We start from the raw sequence: 6,185 nt of genomic DNA, 5'->3' as shown, positions 1-6,185 counted from the left end.
GCACCCCAGACCCCTTGAGTCAGAGACTGAAGGATGGACCCTGGATCTGTGCTGTCCTGAACCTTCCCCGTGATTCTGAGGCAGGCTAGTGTGCGAGATCTGCTGATGTCCAGGAAAAGCTCCCAAATGAAAGAGAAAAATCAAGTTATGAGAAAAAGAAGCTGCATGAAAAAGAAACAATATACAGAGCAGCAGAGAGCATCCAAGGAGCTATAATTAATGATTTCAAGGACATAAGAGAGTACTCTGAAGAGTATAAGAAAGAGTTCCTGGAAATTAAATCTATAACAAATATTTAACTAATTAATAATTAAGTTAATTAAAATAAATTTTACATAAAATAGAATTTAATTAAAACAAAAATTCAATGGAAGAGTTTGAAGATAAAGTTGTAAAAAGCACCTATGAAGCTTCAAAAAAAAAAGACAAAGAGATTGGAAATTGGAAACTGTAAATAAGAAATTTAAAGGATACCAAGACCTTCAAAATTCAAGTAACCGCAGGCCCACAGGCACAGAGAGGACAACGTCAAATAAACCATATGCGAACGTCTCTCAGCGTTGAAGCTGTGAGTCTCTTGGCTGGAGTGGCCACTCAGGGCCCAGCCCCTGAGAGAATACCCCCAACAGGGCACATTAACGTGGAGGTTCAGAACAGCTGGTAAAAGAGAAGATCCGAAGAGTTTAAGAGAGAAAAGTCACAAAAAAGGGAAAAAGAAAATCAGAATGGCATCTGTATTCCCACTCGCAACACTGGAGGTTAAAAAACAATAGAGCAAAAACTTCAAACGCTTAAGTGAAAATAAATTTTTAGTCTAAAATACTGTACCCCACTAAGCAAGGCATGCAACAACTCAAGAACTTTCCTCTCCTGTCTCCTTTCTTACCACGCAACCAAAGTGTAGGCTTCAGCAAAGTACTGAAGCTCGAAATCGGAAGCCGTGGGATTGGGAAGTAGTGGATCCAGCAGAGGAAAATGACAAAGGAAGTTGTAGGATAACCATTGTGCCACAAGCCCAGAAAACGACCTGCTGGATCTGAGCAGAAGATGGAGTGGGGTCGCTAGGAAAAAAAATGGTACTATTGGATCATCCAGTGTGTCGATCATTTGGAAAATATTATCAAGGAGCATTTGAAAGTTCTGTCACATTAGTGATAGGTCATAGAAAACTAAGCAGATTAAAAAGGAGGCAATTATTGACTTTAGGAGAAAACAAAGAGTTATGTGAGAGAGAAAACATAATGTACGTAGAATGCCACTTAGCCCTGCAATGGTCAACACTGATCCCATCCTACAAACAGAAACCCTCACTTCCATCTTAACCAAAAATTGCAACAATGAACAAAGATGGCCGACAGACTATATTGTGAAAAATGTCAGAATTAAACCAGATTAAGTAAAAGGAAGTTCAAAAAATAATTTGAATTAATTTTATACCATTTGGTAGTTCTGTATTCAGATATCGAATACAAACAACTTCAGTTGGGAGTCAGCAAAGAAACCAGTTGAAATGGTCAAACTGGTCACACACTGGCCCAGGGAAGTCGGGTTGACCTGCAGTGGTTCTCAAAGTGTGGTCCCTGGACCAGTAGCATTTACGTTATCTGGAAACTTGTTAGAATTGCAAGTTCTTGGGGCCCATCCAAGACTTATTGAATCACAAACTCTGGGTTTGGTGTCCAGCAATAACAAACCTTCCAGGGGATTCTGATGCATGCTGAAGTTTGAGAAATACAGATTTATGAAAACTTGTTCCCAGCTGGGGCTGCAACACAGTGTTCAGAGTTGAGTGGGGTTTCTAAACTGTTAAAGAAAAACAAGTAAATGAACTTAGGTGCCAAGAATTTGATTGCACCTTACTAGCATTTTCTCTTCTATATAACCCATGTTATTCTCCATCAGCAGATCTCTTATTTGACGTCTGATTTACAGTTTTGGGGAAGAGTGTTAACCCTTGGTAGATAAAAAGTTGAGTACATTACCTCAACAGTATCTGATGATTATTTGCCAGTCTTTTGTCTGGATATACAAGATATACAAGACCTCAAATAGAATCCCCAAACATATTTGCTTTATTCTGAGTATCCACATCACCAGATGTCCTCTGCCTTGCAGAATAGTGCGGGGTTGCTGGCATCTTCTTGATGTAGATGGACGCACTGTCTTACAGTCTTGTGCCTGCAGCCTTGGTTGACTTGCAGGAAACCCACACAGGTGCTCCATGAGTGAGGACAACTCCGTCATTCTGTATGCTGATCTCTTAGGGAAGAGCGTGGCTCCTGTTCTAAGAAAAGTTGAAATTTTGCTAACGATTTTGACTTACATATGAGTATCATGCTTATACTATTACAGTTGTGGCACTGGGCAAGAGGACCCTCCAAATGATCCAAAACTGAACTTGTAACTTTCTTTTTGCAAACTCTCCCCACTTCTCATCTTCTCTTGGTGACTAGAACCACCTTGACCAGCTGGTCAGGCCACAGACATGGGGTCTGCTCATTCATTTATTCAACAAAAGTTGAGTGCTTACTGCATCCCCACTGTTCTAGGAACTGGGGAGACAGCAGAGAACAAAACAAGACAAAAATCCTGCCTTCAAGGAGCTTACATTCCAGTAGTGGGAGATGGACAATAACCAAATTAAATAAAGCAAATTACTGACATTGTGAATCAAACAGTGATAGGTATTAGGAGAAAACTTGAGAGTTCCGTCGTGGAGCTTGACGTTTTTAGTATGATGATTAGGGGAGGCCTCACTAAAAAGGTGATATTTAAAAAAAGACTTGAAGAAGGCAGGTGTATGAGCCACACTGGTGTCTGGGCTGATCAAAGATCATGAGGCAAAGTCATGCCTGGGATGTGTGAACAGCAGCAGGAACTGGGTGTGGGGGAGGCGAGTGAGCTCAGGGTTGGGAGAGGGCAGGAGATGAAGTCAGTGAGGCAATGGGGCTTGGTGGGGGTTGTGGTGTAGACTTTGTCAGCCTTGTAGCCCATTGTAAAGACTTCAGCTCTCATTTTGAGTGAGATGTGGGGTTTTGAGCTGAGGAATGGTCTGACCTGACTCATCTGTTGGGAATGATGGCTCCCCAGCGCCTTCACCCCCTCAGCCAATCACCATGGGCCCTCAATTCTATTTCCTCTCTATCTCTCAAGTCTTCTCATCTTTTCTCCCCATGATCACTACCACCACACTAGCTCAGGAAACCTTGATTTCTTACTTGAGTCATTTCACTGGCTCCTTAGGAGGTCTTCCTAGAGGTGCCTCCTGTTGGGTTCCCTCTAATTCATTCTCCACGTCTCCGGAGTTACGACTCTAAAAATTTGATACATTTACACCCCTGGTCAAATCCACCAATAGCCTTCTTTTTCCCCTCAAAGTAAATTCCAAACTCCTCAACACGACTTTCCACGGTCCGCTCCTGATCTGATCTCCGCTTTCAGGACCCCCGTCCTCCTACATCACAGGATTCGCTCTGGCCACACTGAACTTTTGTTCCTGGCATACATGATGTTCTCGTTTGCTTCTGAACCTTCACAGGTCGTTTGCTCCTGGACGCCTTCCCTAATTTTTAAATCTGAGTTGGTCTACCTTCTTTTCGCTCTTATACCACCCTCTCCTCCCCCTGCACTGACCTTGTCATACTATATTCCGATTTCTCATTATCTATTTCCCCATCCCCCCCTCAGCCTGGTGGGGACCATCTGTCTTGTTCATTTTATCCCTGGTGCTGCACTGTCTGTGACGCACAGAAGGTGCTCAGTGAATATGGGTGAATGGTGAATGGATACCAAACTACTTGGACAGCAACACTTTAAGGCCGTTACTGAATTCTTTTTTGTCACAGCCAGGAGATACTCAAATATTTGTTGTCTGCATGAAAGAGGAAATCAATGAATAAAACATTCTTTTGATCCTTTGTATCCTGCTCATTTCCCCGACTGTAAAAACGCTCATCAATAATGGTGGCGTGTGGCCTCCCACTGGTTGTATACACATGTGGGGCAGGTAATGGCTTGCAGAGTGTAACCTCCTGGGTCTGGAAGCATCCGCACCATGAATCGTCCCCAGCCTCAGCCCTGGAGGCAGCGATATGAGCAGCACGGATTGTGGCCACACGATCAGCTTAAGAAGACTAGAATAGCGACGACCCGAGTTGTGGGCTGCTGAGTTAGTGACTTCAGGGGAGGCCGATGGTTTCCAAGCCAAAGGAGAAAGACACTTGATGGTGGGGTCCAGTCCTGGCGCCAATGCCGTTATTTAAGTCTGAAGGCCACAGAAGCCCCAGCAGCGAGTGGATCCTGAGTAGATTTGTCCACAAGTGCATTTGAGACCCCTCAGTTCCCCTAGAAATAGGGGGTTAGCTTTGGAGAACTTGGGATTCCTCAGTTGTGACTAGATGGGCATATTCGATTCTCGTCTTTGTGACTGACTAGTCAGAGAAATATCGTTACCTGAAGGTTTTATTCCCGGGCTGCTGTGGCCTAGAGAAACGCGGGTTACATCATCTGACGGTAGTGGCCTTGGCTCCTCCCCACGTCGCCAGACAACCTATTAACAAAGTGGAGCTGAATTTATTAGGACTCGCTGCAGGCTCCGGGACTCCGCCTCTCCTGTCCCAGCAGCGTCTCTGAAGGTGGAGTCAGAAGTGGTATAATTTAGGGTTTCAGGGTCTGAGCTCACGCTGTGTGAGCAGGTCCTTCAAGATGAGGGATTCCTCTGGATGGGGCAGTGGTGCTGTAACAGCTCAGAGTTGGTGGCACTGCGACGTGAGGGCCCTGCAGCTGGCCTTGATGAGTGAACTCGGGGTGACAGCAGGGGCTTGCCCAGGCCAGCAGCCTTCTCCCTCTGACAGTGGGTGTGTGGGATCTCCTGAAGCAAAGAGGGAAGGCTCTCGTTTTAATTGGTTTATGGGTCTGTCTTTTCCAGGCAGAGTTTCCTGGAGCAAACAACTAAGTCCTACTGACACCGCTGGTCTATACTCTTAATTAAGCTGTTAGCACAGATGGTCTCCGTGCTCTACCTTTACTGTTTTCTTTCTTTTGAAGAAGAAGAAGATTAGCCCTGAGCTAACTACTGCCAATCCTTCTCTTTTTGATGAGGAAGACTGGCCCTGAGCTAACATCCGTGCCCATCTTCCTCTACTTTGTATGTGGGACACTTACCACAGCATGGCTTGCCAAGCGGTGCCACGTCCACACCGGGATCCGAACGGTGAACCCCAGGCCGCCAAAAAGTGGAACGTGCACACTTAACTGCTGCGCCACTGGGCCAGACCCTAACCGTTTTCATTCTTGAAGACCTCCAGACTTTTGAGTGTCTCAGTGGTTTCCAAGAACAGGCTTTGGAGAGATGACAGGATGAGGGCGTGGAGCTGGGAAGGGAGAAGATGCTCTGCTAAGGGGACGGTGGGCAGCACTGAGAAAACGAAGGTGACAGAAATAAACTAACTTTTGTGCAATTTCGTTTGAGGAAAGGCTCCTGCTTCAGCCAAAGAAAAATCCAATGCGCATTTGGTCTTCCCTTCAGGAGACATCACCTGTGAACACCACCCGCTTTAGGCAATGAGACTGAAGTCTCCTTCCTCAGCCCACATAGTCACGACCCATGGAAATGGACACCACGGATGGCGGTGGGCTGCGCGATGGTTTCTCGCCTACTTGCTTCGACCATCTGGCATCTGAACACGGTGGGGATGGGTGAAGGGGTTTCCGTGGGGAGAGGGTAGTGCAGCACTGTGGCACCGTGTTCTGGCATTAAAGTAGTTACAGATATTTGATTGACCTATGCTCGGAGCTCTGAAACACGGCCGCCAGTCAGCAGCGAGGCAGAGCTTCTCTCTTCTGTGGAGTTGACATGGCTGGATGTGGTGACAGTGGAGGCTGGCAAGTCTGTAGACTGTAGCCATCAATAGCTCAAGCTCTGGGCTTGAGCTGAGATGGAACTGGATGTGAGTCCTGACCCTAAAACTTCTCAGTTTTGTGATCTTAGTTGCTACTTAGTTGCAACCTCAGCTTTTTTCATATATAGATCTTAGCTTCACTATTTTTCACATATAACATGGAGTTAATTAATAGCTACCTGATAAGATTGTGGTAAATAGTAACAGCTATGTAAAACTTTTAGTCTAGCTCATGGTGTGAACTCGGTAAATGCTGGACGTTGTTATTATTATTAGGTACAAAGT

Source organism: Equus quagga, chromosome 1 (assembly GCF_021613505.1).
Source record: "Equus quagga isolate Etosha38 chromosome 1, UCLA_HA_Equagga_1.0, whole genome shotgun sequence".
Classification (NCBI taxonomy): domain Eukaryota; kingdom Metazoa; phylum Chordata; class Mammalia; order Perissodactyla; family Equidae; genus Equus; species Equus quagga.
Note: the sequence above shows the minus strand (reverse complement) of the source record.